Source organism: Hypanus sabinus, chromosome 4 (genome assembly GCF_030144855.1).
Source record: "Hypanus sabinus isolate sHypSab1 chromosome 4, sHypSab1.hap1, whole genome shotgun sequence".
Lineage (NCBI taxonomy): Eukaryota > Metazoa > Chordata > Chondrichthyes > Myliobatiformes > Dasyatidae > Hypanus > Hypanus sabinus.
Window position 1 is genome coordinate 41,451,368 of NC_082709.1, and position 20,155 is coordinate 41,471,522.

Genomic DNA, 20,155 nt, shown 5'->3' on the forward strand with positions numbered 1-20,155 from the left:
AGACCGACTTCTGATACCATGTTGTGTTCTTTATACTGTGGGTTTCTAATAATAAACCATATTGTGGAAGAAATATAACTTCTATTTAACAGCAACAACCACATATGTCTTATAGCACTATGCTTCCAGATCTTTCTATCATTTCTGCGCATGCTCAGAACTCTTTCCATCACATTCTTACACGTGATATCGCCATAGGCAGTAGCGCAGCTGGACCTCCCCCTTGGTCATGTGGTGTCTTACTGTTAAAGGGCCAGCCAGGATCCACTTCTTTCCATACTGGCATACGACTTGGGGTGGCCGGGACCTCAAATATAAAATCTTATTTACTGTTTCAGTTAAATTAAAATACAAACCCTGCTTTTAAAGTTTGCATCTTCATTCCTTTCCCAATAGTAATTTCTGTATAGATTTAAGATGGACACACAAGGAAACAAAAGAGACTGCAGAAGCCGGGATATAGGTTGTGACATTCTGGTTCCGTCAAGGGGAGACACCCTCCAGCCCTGCCAAACGTGGGCAATCGAAGTGCAAGCCCCCCAAATCCTCCTGTTTGTGTGGATGCTGCATGATTCGTTACCCTGTTACAAGTCAGTACCATGAAATAATAGACGGTACACCTCATGCAATTAAAAGATTCAGCCTTATAATTCGTAATTTGACTAAAGGGTTAGTAAAGAAAAAGCACAAAAAGTAAAGGACTCATTTTAACTGAAACAGTCTAATGTGCACAAGGTGGAGCTCATGGTTTCCCTTCACTGATCCTCTTTCGATCTCCCCGGCTTCATCAAATCCCAGCCCCCTTCCAGGTCAACTCCTACAACACCTTCTCTCTGGCGTCTGCTCTCTCCTCCCCTCTCAAAACCCCCAAGCCCAACCAACCTTGGTGTCCCTCACCAGAGAAACCTCCCCTGAATCTGCTCATCCCAATTGGATGGCTCACGTTTCTCCTATCTCTTATCTTCAACAGTAACCCAGACAAGCAGCTCACACAGAGAAAGGAACAGAATAACAGAGAAAAAAAATGAACCATGTGAATCAGGTCATTACAAGAGCAACAAAAAAAAAACGCTTCAGGAACTCGACAGCAGCATCTGTGAGGAGAAGGAATTGCCAGCATTTTGGTTCAAAACGCAGCATCAGGACAGAGGGTGGAGTGAGAAGATAGCTGGTATAAAGGGGACAAGGTTGAGTGGTGACACAGGGACCAGTAGGTGACAGGTGCATCAAGGACCGATGAAGGGCAATGTGCAAAAGGAGACAGCTGGGTCAGGTGGAGGGCTGGAGATGGGAGGCAGAGGTTGATTTGTTTAAAATGGGTACATCTTAAAGTCAGTTCTGAAATATTTAAAAGGTGCACACAGATAGTGATACAGTATGTCACCTGTACACTCTATTGATATGTAAATATACAAAAAATTAAGGAAATATGAAATAAATACTTGAAGGCACATATTACGTATACACTTGAAGACATGCATCACATATTTTTTAAACATACAGATTCACACAGGCAATATGATGCACACAAGATATATTGCTTCATGACCTTAGTTCCACTTTCTCTCTTTCTTGTGTCTTTTCCTTTTATCTTTAATTTTCTATTTACTATTTTTGGAAATGCATTTATAAAAATACTCTCTGAACAGCCATTTATACAGACCTCAGCAAGGAACATATTGTTTTTTTGTACCTGATTATCATCGATGCTCAGGATTTCAATGTCTTCATAACAGATGGTGCTCACGAGAACATTTAACACATAGGCTTCTTTAGCAGATCCCTATACATCAGAAAAATATTTTTTTGACAACCGTGGAACACTTCATACATCATCATCTTCATAGAAATGGCATGTGGCTAATAGTTATAATACACATCCTAAGTGAGATAAAGGATGCACATTAATCAGCCCGAGAAAGTACAGATTTAATGTAGTCCTGAGAAAAAGCATGTAATAGCTGCAGCAATCTTCAGCTTTCTCTCAAATATTATTTCCTTTCTCAAACACAACACAGTTCATTACTTTATAAAAGGGATATTAGTTTGAACAAGGATGCACAGACTGTGATACCATAGAGAGCACGGAAACAGGAGGAGGCTATTCAGCCCCCTAGAGCTACTTCGTCATTCAATACTAATCCTCTGTCTCCTTTCAACGTTTCTGCTCTCTATCATGCCCCTTGAGGGAGGAATCTCATTGAAGCCTATCAAATGTTGAAAGACCTTGATAGAGTGGATGTGGAGAGGATATTTCTTATGATGGGGAGTTTAATCCAAGAGGACACAGCCTCAGAACAGAGAAATATCCATTTAGAATGGATAAGAAGAGGATTTTCTTTAGCCAGAGAGTAGTGAGGCTATGGAATTTGTTGCTACTGTCAGCCCTGGAGGTTAAGTCATTGAGTACATTTAAGGCAGTGGTGGATAGATTCTTAATTAGCCAGGGCATGAAGGGATACGGGGAGAAGGCAGGAGATTCGGGCTGAAAGAAAAATGGATCAGCCATGATGAAATGTTGGAGCACACTTGATGGGCCAAATGGCCTAATTCTGCTCCAATACCTTACAGTCTTATGCCTTTTCTGGCTAGAAAACAATTTCTCTTATCGTAAGTATGGTTAATGGCCTGGCTTTCTGGTCACAGTCATTCTCCCAGGGGAGGAGAGGGATTAGTTTTAATGGGGAAGATTTAAAAGAGAACTGAGGAGAAAGTTTTTACGTAGAGGATGGTGCATATGTGGAGCAAGCTGCTGGAAGGAGTGTAAAATTTGGTGCAATTACAATGTTTAACCAATGTTTACACTGATAGGATAAACTTACAGGGCTAGAGGCTGCATGCAGGTAAATATGATTGGCTTAGGTGGTCAACTTGTTTACCATGGACAAGTAGCATCCGTGTTGTATGACTCTATGGCTTCAATTACTGTGGAGCATTTTGGGGCCTTCTATCATTCTAAAAGTTAAAATCTTTGTTCTTATCATACATTTGAACAAAATTTAATATACAGTACACTCTGAGGCCACTTTATTAGGTACCTCCTATATCTAATGAGGTGGCCTCTGAGTGCGTATTCATGACCCTCAGCTCTTGTAGCCCATCCACTTCAAAGTTGAATGTGTTACAAATTTAAAGATGCTTTTCTACACAACCAGTGTTGTAACGTGTGTTTATTTGTGTTATTGTCACCTTCCCATCAGCTTGAACCAGTCTGACCATTGCTTTTTCTCATTGGCAAAGCATTTTCGTCCACGGAACTGCTGCTTACTAAACTTTCTTTGTGTTTTTGCACCATCCTCTGAAACCGTTGTGCCTGAAATTCCCAGGAAATCATCAGATTCTGAGATGCTCAGATAATCCCCTCTGGCAGCAATCATTCCATGGTCAAAATCACTTAGATCACATTTCTTTCCCCATTCTGATGTCTGGTCTTCACAGAAGTTAATATCTTGACAATGTCTACGTGTTTTTGCATTGATTGGTCATGCGATTGGCTGATTCGATATTTGCATTAATGAGAAGGTATACAGGAGTACCTAATAAAATGACAGCCAAGTGTATTTTGCAGCCCCTTTTTTTCTGTGACAGAAAAAAATACAGAAATTGAAAAAGAGTAAACAAATTTATTAAAGTTATACAAAGACAATAGACAATAGGTGCAGGAATAGGCCATTTGGCCCTTCGAGCCAGCACCGCCATTCAATGTGATCATGGCTGATCATCCACAATCAGTACCCCATTCCTGTCCTCTCCCCATATCACTTGACTCCGCTATCTTTAAGAGCTCGATCTAACTCTTTCTTGAAAGCATCCAGAGAATTGGCCTCCACTGCCTTCTGAGGCAGAGCATTCCATAGATCCACAACTCTCTGGGTGAATTTTTTTTTCCTTGAACTCCGTTCTAAATGGCCTACCCCTTATTCTTAAACTGAATAACCCTTAAACTGAGGAATCACTGCCAAGTGAAAATTGGCAATGCAGAAGTCGTTATCTTCAGATCATTCAAAGCAATGTTCATCAGACATCATTAGTATTCCATCACCTTTCTTTCTTATCAGATTCCATTATCTACAGCTCCTTGTCACACCCAGCAATCACTTCTAAATCTACCAATCAGGCTCTTCATGGGACTCACATTATGCTTGCCACTCTTGTTTTGCTTCTTCTCTCTCCTTCTTCTACAGACCAACTCCCCTCGATCTTTCAGCCCAGCTGAAGTGCCTCGACCCAACAAGTGACTGTCCATTTCTCTCTACAAATGTTGCCTGACCCTCTGACATTTTCTTTGTTGCTTTCCCCCTACCTGGCAACTATCTCAAAGCAAACCAGGCCGCTTGAAATATTGGTATTATATTTGAACTACAGATGATTATCAGACCACATATTTGAATCATCACTAAGGTTCTCTATTTCCACCTCACTAATCTATATGAATTTATCCTGCTTTGTCTTGTTTGAAGCCTCTTTATTTCTTGTAGACCAGTACCAGGATTTCCAGCAGATTCCTCATAATCCTACCTCTTCTAAATTCATGTCCTGATTCACACCAAATCCTATTCAACTACCCCTCATATACATATTTGTTTCCATTGGCTCACTCTTAAGCTACTTACTTGACAATAAACTTTTCACTTTTCTTTTCAAAGATTTTCACAACTTTGTCCTGCCTTCCCTCTAATTTTGTTTTCCTTAGAAATTTTCCAAACTCCTGGTTTCATTTCAATTACAGCATCTTGATCATCAGCTTTAGAGATCGCGTCACAGTTGGCAATACCTCCTGCTGTTGAGTCTGCAAGCTCCTTGATACACATTACATTTCTACCCCATTCCACTCCTACAGATAATCCTCTTTGGCCAGCCTCTCCTCATCTGACCTCAGACCTCCTTCCGTCTTTGATACTGTTTATTGGGATTGCTTTGGAAGACTTTGTAATGTAAATGGAATTTTATAAATACAGCTGTTAAAAGAACACAACCATGCATGGGTTTATTCAGGAAAACAAGACTAAGAAAGAAAGTTGTAATATATAAAGGCAATGCATTTACATTAGCTCTCACTGCAGTGCTAGAATATGCAAGAATAGAATGTTGGAAACATAAAATTAATCGTGGCTTGTGTGAGTTGTATTTTCATGGAATGGATTCCCATCAAAAGCATTCAAGGCTAAGCCAATTAGTTCTTCCAGAAATAACAAGAAGAACACCTAATTAAGTACAAGATTGCAAGCCATAAGGAAAAGCAGATAACTGAACATTATGGATCATCAAATACTACAAGAAACCTTCTGGCTGCAGGCATGTGGGAGCATGAGGGAACATCGGTTAAGGCTTAATAAAACAAAATGTCAAATTGAAATACTGGAGCTTTTGCTTTGGGGAATTAGGGAAAAAATTTACATTATCCCTGACAGCTTTAAATCTGATAATTCACTTCTCAGGTTTTGAGGCTTTAGCCACCCCAAATCGTGTGTGTTTTTCAGGACCATACTAGATTGGTCAAAGAACTGTCCTTATTCCAAGTTTTCTTAATATTCGTATTGACGCTATGAATTACAGAAGATACATGGGTTCACTCTTTAATAAACTATTCTCCCATCAAAATTATTTCTTGGCCTCTTCTGTGCCACAAAAAAATCAATATAAGTAACAATCATTACTTAGAAAACCAAGCATCATCTTCTTGAATTCTTCTTAAAGTTATTTTTTCCATATATATTGACCTTTAATTTTAAATATAGTCAACCTTTGTCAGCTTGCCCACAGTTAAAAATCCAATGTATCATTGTATCGAGGAGCAGGCAATTTCTGATGTCTTCAGATGTTTCTACTATTTTCTATGTCTCAGAATGTTAACCAGTGATGCAAAATAATCCAATACAGTTGCATGAATTTTGGACATGCTGTAGTATGGCAATATTACCCATACTGGTTTTGAATTTCTGCTCAAAAGAGCTAATTTTATCGAGTTGTCAATGATCTGCTCTGGACTTCCACGACACATTTCATGAAGTACTTAACCACATCTGACATCATAACTTTGAGTCCTGATGAAGGGACTCGGCCCGAAATGTCGACGTTTATTCCCATCTCCATAGTTGCTGCCTGACCAGCTGAGCTCCTCCAACAAGCATATTGTGTGAAATAGAAAATAAAAGCAAGGAGATACTGCTGAGATTTTATAAATAGACACTAGTCAGGCTGCACGGAGTATTGTCAACAGTTTTGGGCCCCATATCTCAGAAAGGATGTCTTGTCATCGGAGAGGGTCCAGAGGAGGTTCATGAGGATGATTCTGGGAACAAAGGAATTAACATATGAGGAGCGTTTGGCAGTTTTGGGCCTGTACACACTAAAGTTTCGAAAAAAACAGGGGGATCTTATTGAAACCTAACGAATGATGAAAGGACTAGATAGGGTAGATGTGGAGACGATATTTCTTATGGTGGGGTTATCCAGAACTAAAAGGTACAACCTCAAAATTGAGGGGCGATCCTTTGGAACAGAGGCATGGAGGAATTTTTTTAGCCAGAGAGTAGTATATCTATGGAATGCTCTGCCACAGACTCCACTGGGGGCCAAGTTCGTGGGTATATTTAAGTCAGAAGTTGCTAGTTTCTTGATCGATTAGGGCATCAAAAGATATGGTGAGAAAGCAGGTGTATGGGGTTGAGTGGGATCCAGTTTGGCCATGATGGAATAGTGGAGCAGACTTGATGGGCTGAATGGCCTAATTCTGTTTCTATGTCTTATTGTCTTATGGACTGCAGAGGTTCAATAACTAACCGCCATATTCTTCAGGGCAATTGGAGATGAGGGATAAATTGTGGCCTGCTGGCAATGCCCAAGTCCTGAAAATGAATACATAAAAGAGAGTGCACAGGATTATGCATATACTTCATACACTTAAGCAGGCCCTGATCAGTTAGACATTCACAGAATGTGCAGATTTTGCATAGCAAGAATATTGTTGATGAGTTGGATCAAGACAAACATTGCCCTGCCCTTTGGCATCAAAACTGATTAATGACCACCAAAATGTACCCAGACTTATTAGAGGAATTAGATTAGGCATGCACCCACCAAGACTGAGCCATACACATCTTCAGTTTTCAATAACCTTTTGCTGTGATTGCTGTGCTGTGCTATGCTTGAGGCTTGTATTAACATGCTGAAAATGGGTTGGAAGATTGTTTGCAAAAACTTGTAGCAAAACTCTATTAAAACCATAGCATCTCATAATTAAATAATTCGGACATATATATAGATTCAGGCTGCAAAAGTCCACCTGTGAAACATATTTGTTCCCCATTTCATCCGCTTTGAAGATAATTAACTTCTTGCAGCAAAGATCAATATCAATAACGCATGGTTCGTACACTTACACCACTGACCTCTTTCCAATTATTGAGCCAGAACCCAGGGGTGAGTGTTATTAATATTGATCAACTGTGTAATAAGTTAAGTATTCTCAAAATAGAGAAATGTATTTATCACAGATATGCATTCTTTGAATCTTCTTGTATTGTTCAGTTATTTGGTCTTGAAAGAACTTTGGATCATGCAGTTATTAGATGAAAGGATGAAAATGCATTAATTTTTTTACCTTCATGAAATAACTTAAGATTATGTTACTAATTAAACCCATTACACTTGTGTTACTTCCCTCTTTTGGTTTCTCTCCTGTCTTTCTTTACTCTGTTATTTTTCTCAGCGTATCCAATTCAAAGGTTTTACTTTGAATAAATCAGAAACTTTCCCCAGAATCTTCTTAATATGATTCATTATCATTGTTCTAATCATCTTCGAAAAAGTGTTGGCATATGTGATTTTTTTTGTAGGTGTTTTATAATACCCACGAAAAGCATTGTGAAAAAAAATAATTGAATCCCAGAAGAGTCTCTCCAGACTCAAGTGCAGTCAAGAAATGATACGAGATTTTGTTTCTGTACTCTTAAAATCTTTCTTGCCAAAATTGTAATTTGCATATGATGAAAATTCCCTCCCTCATTAGTTGAAATGAGATTTTCTGCAAACTATAAAAATCGTAGACCAGAAATGCACTGATGTCTGCTGAAAGTCATGATGCTTTTCTAATGTCTTGTTTATATGCCCTGTTGTGTATATTTTACATACGGAAGTCTAATGTCACTAGTATAGATAATGGCAGTAAAATTCAATCCCAATAGGGTTTAAAAGAGGGTGATAATAAATTGACAATAATATTTGATATTTCATTTTACCAAAGTCAATAGAAAAGAAAACTGGTGAAGGTCCATAATGGTCAATTTCCTAATACCTATGTTAAAATTCAACCCTATATTTCTACTCAATAGCTCCACAGCATTGGAAATACTTTTAAATGCATTACTTTCCACTGGTAAAAACTATTCATAGGGATTTCTGTTTTGCAAGTGAAAGCAATTAAGTTTGGCTATGAGTAGGGGTAGAAGGTCGTTACTCTGTCTGGAAGTCAGTGACCAGTGGTATTCTGTAAGGATCAGTGATGGGAACTCTGTTGTTCATGGTCTATGTCTATGAATTGGATGAAAATGTGGATGGGTGGATTAGCAAATTTGCAGATAACACTAAGATTGGTGAGGCTGTGAATAATCCCCATGGGATATGGATCAGTTGCAGCTATAAATAGAGAAATGGCAAATGAAGTTTGATCTGCTCAAGTTTGAGATTTTGCACTTTGGGAGGTCAAATGGAAGGAGAAATTACATGCCTATTGTTGGCAGAATATCAGATGGTGACAACGAGGCATAGATGAGTTAATTTGATTGGCTGGTTGATTGTGGACTTCAAAGGATAAGTAGTGGAAAGGGTGAGCAGCTTCATGTTCCTGGGTGTCTATATCTCAGAGGATTTGTCCTGATCCCAACATATTAATGCAATCACAAAGGAGGCATGCAATTCTTCATTAGGTCTTTCGGAAGATTTGATATATCACCAAAGACGCTACTGTGAAGAGCATTCTGAGTGGTCACATCACCACCTGGTGAGGAAGCTCCAATGCACAAGATTGAAAGAAGCTGCAAAGGGTTGTAGACTCAGCCAGCTCCATCAAAGGTACTAGCATCCCCACCATCCAGAACATCTTCAACAGGCTGCACCTCAAGATGGCTTCACCGTCAGGGAAGAGGTAAAGGAGCCTGAAGATGCACACTCAATGTTCTAAGAACAGTTTCTTCTTCTCTGCCATCAGATAGCTGTAAGTTCCATGAACACTATCTCACTATTTTGCCATTTTTGCTCTATCTATCTATCTATTTACTTATTTATTCTTATTTCTTATTGTAACTTATTATAATTTGTTATGCTTGCTCTGTATTGCTGCCATGAAACAACTGATTTCACAACATATGTCAGTGATAAGAAACTGATTATGAATCTGATTAATGGTAGATCTCTTAATAGAATACCTACAGGAGGATCTTGGGATCCAGGTCTGTAGTCTACCGAATCAGCTAGCAAGTGTATAAGGTGGAAAGGAAGGTATATGTTTGCCTTCATTGGTGTGGGTGTTGAGTATAAGAGTAAGGAAGTCATTTTTGCAGCTGTATAAAACTTCAGTCAGACTCTATTTGGAGAAACGTATGCAGTTCTGGTCACTCCTTTTCAGGAAGAAGGCGGAGAGGGTGCAGATGAGATTTACCAGGATGTTGCATGGATTCGCTGTAAAGAAAGGTTGGATAAATCTGGGCTGTTCTCCTTAGAGTGTCAGACTGAGCGAAGGCCTGTCCGAGTCTTTGATAAATATGAGAGGCCAACTTCAAAAGGACTTGCTTTTAAGGTGAGAGGCAAAGTTTAAAGGCAACTTGAGGGGCAAGTTATTTTATGCAGATAGTGGTAGATTCTTGGAATAGGTTACCGGGATAGTACTAGTATTAAACTGTAAGGTGGAGCTCGAGGCTTTTAGATCAACAGAAGAATATGAAAGGACGTTTTACTCCACTCTCCTTTGCACTGAGCCTATGTCATGCCCCAGCTGCTGCGGGCTTAGCAACTGCAAGCTTGGTGGCGATTTGCCTCTGTGTGGAGGATGGAGACTGGGTCAATGGGCCCACTCTGGCTGCTTTTGGCGCTGGGTTTAAGGACTTGATTTTGTACTGAACGCTGGTGCTTGCTTTATTGTTTGCATGATTTGATTTGATTTTTTCCTCTCTCTCTCTCTCTCTCTCTCTCTCCCTCTCTCTCCCTCTCTCTCTCTCTCTCTCTCTCTCTCTCTCTCTCTCTCTCTCTCTCTCTCTCTCTCTCTCTCTCTCTCTCTCTCTCTCTCTCTCTCTTCCCCCCCCCCTCACATTGGGTGTTCTCTCGGGTTTGTTTGGCACTGGATGTTAAGCAGAAGAACCTCAAGGTTGTATAATTTATACATACTTTGATAATAAAATCTACTTTGAACCTTGGATGATACACAGGAAAAGGACATTTAGTATAAATCTGCATATGAAACAGCACAACATTGTGGGTTGAATGGCTTGTCCAGTGCCCTACTGTTCTATGTTCATTTATAGCATAATTATGTCTGATCTGGGGTGCATGGGGGTATCCGGGGGGGGGGGGGGGTTAGCACCTCTAGTGAAGGGACGTAGTGTTAATTCTGTGGCAGCTCACTCATCTTTGGGCCCAACTGGACACTCGGCTCTCACCTGTGACTTCATGTAGCTGTGACCGCAGTCACAACCAGGTACAACACTTCAACAGGTGGGCTAAAGCAGGTCAGGGAAACTGATGGGCCTCATACCTCATGCATATCCTAACATGTGAAGTCCGCTTCAGTGGACTGGGCAGAAGAAATCAACAGCGAGATCCAACAGTTAGGAAGAAGGTTCTGCAACACTTCATGAAGTGCTAAGGGCATGACAAGGCACAGAAGAAGTCATAACTTCTACTGTGCCCACGGAAGACCCCAGTTTGCAACAACTGTTCATACCACTGGACTCGGACCTTCGAGGTAAAGGGAGTTGAACTGCCCCTGTGCAGTAACTTTGCCACCTTAAAAGCTCTTCAACACAGGTCTTCTGTTAATGTTAGACAACCAGTGTATTTGGTATTGGTGTTGTCTTCTGGCTTCATAGGAAGGTATGTTTGGGCAGTAACTTTCAAACCTTGTCTAGAGGATTAAAGGACAAAAGCCATAAACAGATTCAGAATCAGGTTTATTATCACCAGATGTGACGTAAAATTTGTTCACTGAGCAGCAGCAGTTCAATGCAATACATAATCTAGCAGAGAGAGAGAGAGAGAGAGAGAGAGAGAGAAAATAAACAAACAAATAAATAAATAAAACAATAATAAATAAGCAAGTGAATTAAATACATATATTGAATAGATTTTTTTAATCTGCAAAAACAGAAATACTGTATATTAAAAAAGTGAGGTAGTATCCAAAGCTTCAATGTCCATTTAGGAGTCGGACAGCAGAGGGGAAGGGAGCTGTTCTGGAATTGCTGAGTGTGTGCCTTCAGGCTTCTGTATCTCCTACGTGTTGGTAACAGTGAGAAAAGGACATGCCCTGGGTGCTGGAGGCCCTTAATAATGGATGCTGCCTTTCTGAGACACCGCTCCCTAAAGATGTCCTGGGTACTTTGTATGCTAGTGCCCAAGGTGGAGCTGACTAGATTTACAACTTTCTGCAGCTTCTTTCGGTCCTGTGCAGTAGCCCCTCCATATCAGACAGTGATGCAGCCTGTCAGAATGCTCTCCATGGTACAACTATAGAAGTTTTTGAGTGTATTTATTGACGTGTCAAATCTCTTCAAACTCCTAATAAAGTATAGCCACTGTCTTGCCTTCTTTATGACTACATTGATTTGTTGGGACCAGATATGAGAGTGAGAGTGAGTGAGAGAGTGAGTGAGTGAGAGAGAGACTGTGAGAGAGAAAGAGAGAGAGAGAGAGAAAGAAAAAAATCTCAGGGTACGTGAAATAGGAAAACTCAGTATTCATATTGTACTATTAGCTTGTATGTTAACCAAGTGGAATAAGATGTGGAGAGAATGGTGTGAATACCTGTGATGAGGCCAGCTCAAAGTTGCCAAGGTATCTGCAGGCTTGATCAGTATCGTATCCCTCTTGGCATAGGCAAGGTCCCAGAGGACTGGTGAGTGCCTAATGAAGTATCTCTATTTTAGAAGGGAACCAGGAAAACTCCTGGAAACTATAGACCGGTGAGTCTCATGTCAGTTGTAGGGAAATTGCTGGAGTAAATTCTTAGGAGTAGGATATATGAGCATTTGGAAACCCATGACTTAATTAGGAAGAGCCAGCATGGCTTTGTGCAGGCCAAGTCGTGTCTTACTAACTTGTTTGAGTTTTTTCACAAGGTGACAAAAGAGATTGATGAAGGTAGAGCAATGCCTACACAGATTTCAGTAAGGTGCTTGACAAAATCCCTCATGGGAGGCTGATCAGAAGATTAAGACGCATGGGGTCTGCGGTGAATTACCTCTTTGAATTCAGAACTGGCTTATGATAGAAGTCAGATGGTAGTGGTCACAGGGACCTATTTCACCTGGAGGTCTGTAATTAGTGGTGTTCTGCAAGGATTTGTGCAGGGACCTCTGCTGTTTGTAATGTGTATAAATGACTTGGCCGAAAATGTACATGGGTGGGTTAATAAGTTTGTGGATGATACCAAGGTTGGTGGAGTTGTGGATGGTGTAGTAGATTAGCAAATAATACAGTGCGATATAGTTCAGTTGCAGATATGGGTGTAAAAATGCCGATTAGATGGTTAAGAAGACTTATGGAATGCTTGCTTTTATTAGTCAAAGCATTGCGTTCATAAGTCAAGAGGTTAAGTTCTAAATTTATAGACCTCTGGTTAGGCCACACCTGTAGCATTGTATACAGTTCTTGTCATGCCTCAGTACAAAGGATGTTGAGGCTCTGGAGAGGGAGCAGAAGAGGTTTATCAGGATGCTGCTTGGTTTAGAAGGCATGTAGTGTTATGAGAGGCTGGACAAATCTGTGTTGTTTTCTCAGGAGCGTCAGAGGCTGAGGGAGATCTGATAGACGTTTACAAGATTATGAGGGGCATAGATAGAGAAGACTGTGAGAATGTTTTTCCCAGGTTAGAAACGTCTAATTCCAGATGGCATGCATGGAAGGTGAGAGGGGTAGATTCACAGGGGATGTGAGGGGTAGGTTTTTTACTCAGAGGGCGGTGGGTGTCTGGAACATGCTAACTGGTATGGTTTGCAGAGGCAATAACATTAGAGGCTTTTAAGAGATGTTTAGATAGCCACATGAACATGAGGAGGATGGAGAGATATGGACATCGTTTACATAGGAGGGATTTGCTTTGGGGTTTTTTTGATTGACAGTTTAGTTGGTTCAACACAATGTTGTGGCCTGAATGGCCTGCTCCTGTGCTGTACTGTGTTCTATGTTCTAATGACATAAAAGAAACATTAAATTTTTACTCCTCATGTATGTGAAGGATGTAAGAAATAAAACCAAATAATTTCTCGTTTCTCATTTTTGGATTGAACAAAATGATATGGAAACAATTGAAACTACAAATTGAGACAAAGGTAGAGCAATATTCCTGAAGAAAGGTTTCCTGTCAAATCTAAATCCTGCGGATTCTGACATTCTTAGTCGGAAGATGAGATGCTCTTCCTTAAGCTGAGGCTGAGCACAGTTGGAGAAATTCAGGTGGATGAAGGTGAGTGGCTTTTTTTGTGTTGTTTTTTTAGTTAGAGATATCACACAGTAACAGGCCCTTCTAGCTCAATAAGCCAAGTAAACTCACGTGCCTAATTACCTAGTTACCTGGAGGGAACTGGAGCACAGATAACATACAAACTCTTTACAGTCAATGGCAGAAATGAACCTGGAATGCTGGTGCTGTTTTAAGGTTATAATACCACCCAACACCATTGCGGTAGTGTTGAACACTGTGGGCATGCTGTGTTGCTGCTGGAATGTGTCGTGATGCTTGCACATCCTTGGATGTGTTGGTTCTTAAAGCAAATGGCACATTTCACGGTACGTTTCAATGTGTGCGATAAATAAATCTGAATCTGATTGGTGACTGGAAGGTAGGGCCACCTTTGCAAACTAAACAGAGTTCTTCTGCAAAGCAATCAGCCAATCTCCATCCGATTTCTCCGAAGTAGTGAACACCATATCGTAAGCAATAATATTTTTTTCTTTTTACATGAGCAAAGTTCTAAAGCATTAGAGATGAATAAGATGTGATTCAGGGAGGCGCAGAGGGTGGTAATGTGAATACATGTGGAGGTCAGAGCAGCCCGTCTTCTTGCTGATACAACACAATCACTGTATTTACGAGTCATTTCTAGTTATCCTGAATAGTTAACATCAGCAAGCATGATGACAGCCAATATAATGTGATGTCTATTTGAGCATTTAATAGGGCAAAGAAAAATGTATAATTTGAAGCTGGAAACCAGCAGAGAGAATGGTAAAATCAAATCAAGGAGGTGCCTCAGGTCAGTGAGACTTTGAGCAATCTGGAAGAATATAACAACATTTTTTTCCCAATGAGGAATTGCTCGGGACAAAGCCTGTTTGGAGTTTGCAGAAGTAAATGCTGGTACATGTTTCCAACGTGGTCATGTACAATACCCCTCCATGTCTTCAAATCCCATCACCCTTCCATTAGCAGGGCATCTGCAACATTGCACCTCAGCTTTGGCTGCCACTGCCCTATACTGTAACTCTCCTCCAGTCACAGGCCAATTACTTTCTCCTTGCTGACATTTTCAAACTGTGTTCTTGAAAACGGAAATAATAACTGTGAAGTACTGTAGCTGAGCTGATTTAGAAATATGAGAACAATGACACATGGTAATCTAAGTCTAGTTGAGCCTATCTTCCAATCTCACCATTCTACCTCCTACTCTTTCACCTCTCAAGTGACACATCTCACAGAAATCCCTCTCTACTGAAGGGTCTAAGTCCTGAGATGTTAAATTTCTTTCTCTCTCCACAGTTGCTATTTGACTTGCCGAGTATTTCCAGTGCTTTCTGTCTTTATTTCAGATTTTCAGTATCTGCAATCATTTAATATTTTAATGCACACACACCAACTTTCCATTCATACTCATCCTTCCATAATGTCACGATGACATTTTGTCATCATTATCAATTGCTCTCTATCCTTTCTCTTCCATTCACTTCCTCCTACCTTCTCCTTCCAGAAGCAGAAAGTCCAGCCTGTCTCCAAGTAACAAATGGTCACTCGTGCATACAAATAAATTCCCATAATATTTTAAATCAAATATATTTGTTCCTATGAACAGTGGAACTAGTTTCTTCTCTCTCTCCATTTTTAGGAGTTGCTTTTTCCTCCTCAGTGTTATGTTCTTCTGATGTCATTCATTATGAAACTATGGGAGTATGATTACCAAATCAATGATATTTTGTGTATATTCTGATGTTGATAAAGTCCACTTGTGTGAGTTTATAAAAACAGAGCCTGTTCATTAACTAGGGATAATCTGTAGAAACTGTGAGAGAGAGGAGCAGAGGTGACATTTCATGAGTGTAAAGAAACAGGCACGTGTGTCAGTGGAGTTTCTGTGGACTGAGGTGAGGAGATTGATCTTCACAGTAACTTAGTAATAGAGTTAAATCTTAGTCCACATGTGGCAGACAACAACTTAACCATGACAACATGAAATTGTCAATGAGTGAGACATGATCCTCTGCAAAATGACAACATAATTTGCCAGTACTCATTGATGCTCTTTATCTATCTCAAGGACTGCAGGAGGTTCCTTTCATTGCTAGTGACAATGAATTCCGCTCTGCAATGGCCACTTGCTTTAAGGGTTCACCACCAGAATCAGAATTAATATCACTGACTTATATGACACGAAATTTGTTGTTTTGCAGTAGCTGTACAATGCAAAGACATAATATTTACAATAAATTACAAAATTGAATAGTGCAAGAAAAAACTATAGAAATAGTAAGGCAGTCACAAACAAGAGAAAATCTGCAGTTGCTGGAAATTCAAGCAACACACACAAAAAGCTGGAGGAACTCAGCAGGCCAGGCAGCCTCTATGGAAAGAGAACAGTCGGGCTGAGACCTTTCAGCAGGACCCTTCACAGAAATAGTAAGGTAGTGTTCATGGGTTCTTGGACCATTCAGAAATCAGATGGCAGTGAAGGGTTGTTTCTGAATTGCTGTGTGTTGGGTCTTCAGACTCCCGTACCTATTCCCTAATGGTAGTAACAAGAAGAGGCCGTGTCCCAGAAGGTGAGGGTCCACCTACTGATGGATGTCATCTACTTGAGGCACTTCAAAATATCCCTGATGGCAAAGAAGATCATACGCATGATGAGGACATTGGTGAGTTGGGGTGGAAATATGGGTTCTGCTCAAAGACCTCAGCATTCCCAGAAATCTTAAGCACTCCTGCTAAAATGTCTTCCTGGCATTGCAGAGTGGCTGCCCACTGAGGGGGTCGAAGCTCTTGCCATTGACAAATGCTTTTGGCTGGTCTACAGGAGCTTTAGTTGTTATGAGAGCAGGCATGAAAAATACACCAAAAAGTCTGCTAGAGCCACAAGCCCACTTTGACTAGCATCATCATGGATAGTGCTAACTTGATAAGCAGACACGGCAGGGGAAGAAATATTCAGACCTTGTATGCCATCAACTGTGAGATCCTGTGAATACCTCTGGGCGAACTCTAGAAAGTGGAAGCCAATTTGAAGATGAATTAGGTTTATCATCACTGACCGATGTCTGGAAATTTGTAGCAGCAGTACAGTGCAAGACATAAAAATTACGCTAAGTTACAAATATAAAATAAAGAGTGCTAAAGAGGACTAGTGAGTTTGTGTTCATGGGTTCATGGACAATTTGGAAATCTGATGGCAGAGGAGAAGAAGCTGCTCCTAAAATTGGAATGATAAATGTACTCAGCAGCAGATCATATGCAATCAGTTCACAAAAGCCCATGAATGGCAGTCCGGTAATCGAGGCTATGCAGGATGTTTGTCCTATGAGCCTACAACCCACACTATGACCAGCAGCTGTCTGCGGATCACCTATATCATTTTCCAGACTTTCTTTACAAATGGCACAGTCCACAAAGAGAGGAGTGATTGATTCATCCTCATCACAGCTGTTCTGAGGACAGCATGCATTAGGACGAGTGTCCAAGCTACCACGGCTGCTGGCCATCTCGTCCCAAGTAGCAGCCAAAGTGACCTGGTAGGTCAAGTTTCTACACTATGGATGAAACCTTCCATAATGTCTCTATGAATGCACAAGCACACAGCAGATATACGTCCAAAACGGAAGCAGAGGTTCTTTCACAGAACCATTTACTAACTAGTCATACACTTCTAATTTGTCATGACCAGTGTGCGCAAAAATCTTGTGCTGTGCAACTTTTTTGCCCCGTTACAACAATGTGTTTGCAATGAATTTTTAAGTGGAAGCAAACCTGAAGATATTCTAAGGATAATAAGCCATTCTGCTTTAAATTAACTAGCTTTTTTTTTGCGCTTCACACCCTTTGCTTCTTTGGAATTTGGCATAATGAATCAATAATTTCTTCAATAAAAACAGTGTAAGTAAGCCAGTTCTAAAATCTGCAGACAAACCACTGCAAATTCCATGTTGTCAACACCATCTGTATCAGAAACTGGAAAAGGAAATGTGATAGTGTATGATTGTGAAATATACTTAACATGCCAAAGAGGAAGAGGGTGTCAAATTTTTGTGCCCAGTTTAAGTTCCTTTGTGTGCTAATAGCAAAAGATGTGTGCGTGCGTGCGTGTAGGGGACATCAACCACATAATGCTTTCAGTGCAAACCTGCATGCTCTAGACTGTCTATGAAACGTACATTGTTGTGCAAAGAAGCCAAACCAGGTGATTCTGTTGTCCAAAGGGGGAATCACAATATTAACACAAGTTACAGAGTAAACAACAAGATCTGTACTTAAAGTCACTTCATCCTTAAGCTCTGATGTGCAGCTGACAACAACAAAGTTTGTAAAATACGCTTTCAATGTAAGTGGTGGAAAATAAGCCTTTTCCCCCAGTTGAATAAAAAAAAATAGCTGAATATGCAGGCTGTATACCGCAGTTCCCTGTCACATCTTCAGCCCCTATAAATGCAGCGATCTCTCACCTGCTTTCGCTGGTGAGTTCCAGCAAGCCCATGGGGCCATAGTTAAACTCCAAATCCACACTGTAATTGAGCAATTAACAAGCTGCCTCTCCTGGGGGGGATTTTGTGCATGTGGCTTAGAGTCTTGCAATTAAACAAGAGAGTTGGCAGGATGTTGCTGGACATGCCTGCAATTTTCCAGAACTAAACCCTTCATGGTTATGTTCAAATTCAAATGCAGTTCCTCAACAATTTCAAAGGTGATCTGCTGCAAACTAAAAAAAAATTAAAAAGCTAATGAAATTAGTTGCATTTATTAACTTTTTTCTTATGACATTAGAGGCCATTCAGCATATTATTCAATGGCAGCCCTCAAGGCAATCTCAACAATCCCAGCTCTCTCATAATCAACTATCCTGATTTTCCTGCAACCCACTTACATTAGGGGAAATCTACAGCAGCCAGTCAAGAACAGCTTAAGTAAGTGGTGGAGTCTGAGGTCACAGGTAGAACATGCACAGAGTGAGACCCATTAATTGGGAAACCGTTGAGCGCCTCCACGCCATCTGCAACAAGTGGGGCTTCCCAGTGGCCAAACATCTTAATTCCCATTCCGACATGTCGGACCATGCCCTCCTCGTGCCAAGATGAGGCCACTCTCAGGGTGGAAGAACAATTATCTTATGTTCCATCTGGGCACCCTCCAACCTGATGGCATGAACATCAATTTCTGCCTTCTGGTAAACAAATTTCCATCCCCTGCACACCACCCCCCCCCCCACTTCTACTATTCCCCACACACAATTTTTACTTCTTCTCTCTTCCCCTGGGTCCCCTCCTAGAACCATAGAACCACAGAACATTACAGCACAGAAACAGGCCTTTTGGCCCTTCTTGGCTGTGCCGAACCATTTTTCTGCCTAGTCCCACTGACCTGCACCTGGGCCATATCCCTCCATACACCTCTCATCCATGTACCTGTCCAAGTGTTTCTTAAATGTTAAAAGTGAGCCCACATTTACCACTTCATTCCACACTCCCACCACTCTTTGAGTGAAGAAGCCCCCCCAATGTTCCCTTTAAATTTTTCCCCCTTCACCCTTAATCCATTTCTTCTGTTTTTTTTCTCCCCTAGCCTCAGTGGAAAAAGCCTGCTTGCATTCACTCTATCTATACCCATCATAATTTTATATACCTCTATCAAGTCTCCCCTCATTTCTCTATGCTCCAGGGAATGAAGTCCTAACGTATTCAACCTTTCTTGGTAACTCAGTTTTGCAAGTCCCAGCAACATCCTTGTAAACCTTCTCTGCACTCTTTCAACCTTATTAATATCCTTCCTGTAATTTGGTGACCAAAACTGCACACAATACTCCAAATTCGGCCTCACCAATGCCTTATACAACCTCACTATAACATTCCAACTCTTATACTCAATAGGCAAACACGAGGAAATCTGCAGATGCCGGAAATTCAAGCATCACACACAAAATGCTGGTGGAACGCAGCAGGCCAGGCAGCATCTATAGAAAGAAGCACTGTCGATGTTTCGGGCCGAGAATTTTGGGCATTAACGGAAGTTAGAGAAGTCAATGTTCATGCCATCAGGTTGGAGGCTACCCAGCCGGTATATAAGATGTTGTTCCTCCAACCTGAGTGTGGATTCACCTACGCTCTGTCCGCCAGAGAAAGCAGGATCATCCAGTGGCCACACATTTTAATTCCATGCCCCATTCCCATTCTGATATGTCTATCCGTGGCCTCCTCTACTGTCAAGATGAAGCCACACTCCAACCTGGTAGCCTTCAACCTGATGGCATGAACATTGACTTCTCTAACTTCTGTTAATGCCCTCCTCCCCTTCTTACCCCATCCATGATTTATTTATTTTTCCCCCTTTCCCATTTTTTCCTCTCCCTGCCCGTCACTCTGCCTGTTCTCCAACTCCCTCTGGTGCTTCCCTCCCCCTTTCTTTCTCCCTAGGCCTCCTGATCCATGATCCTTTCCCTTCTCTAGCTCTGTATCACCTTTCCAGCTCTTAGCT

At 40.9% G+C, this 20,155-nt stretch overlaps 1 pseudogene; it reads right to left on the bottom strand.

Annotated features, from left to right (window-relative positions):
* Positions 1-17,175, bottom strand: part of LOC132393597 (elongation factor 2-like) — a 54,938-nt pseudogene extending 37,763 nt beyond the window's left edge.
* Between the last annotated feature and the right edge of the window lie 2,980 nt (positions 17,176-20,155).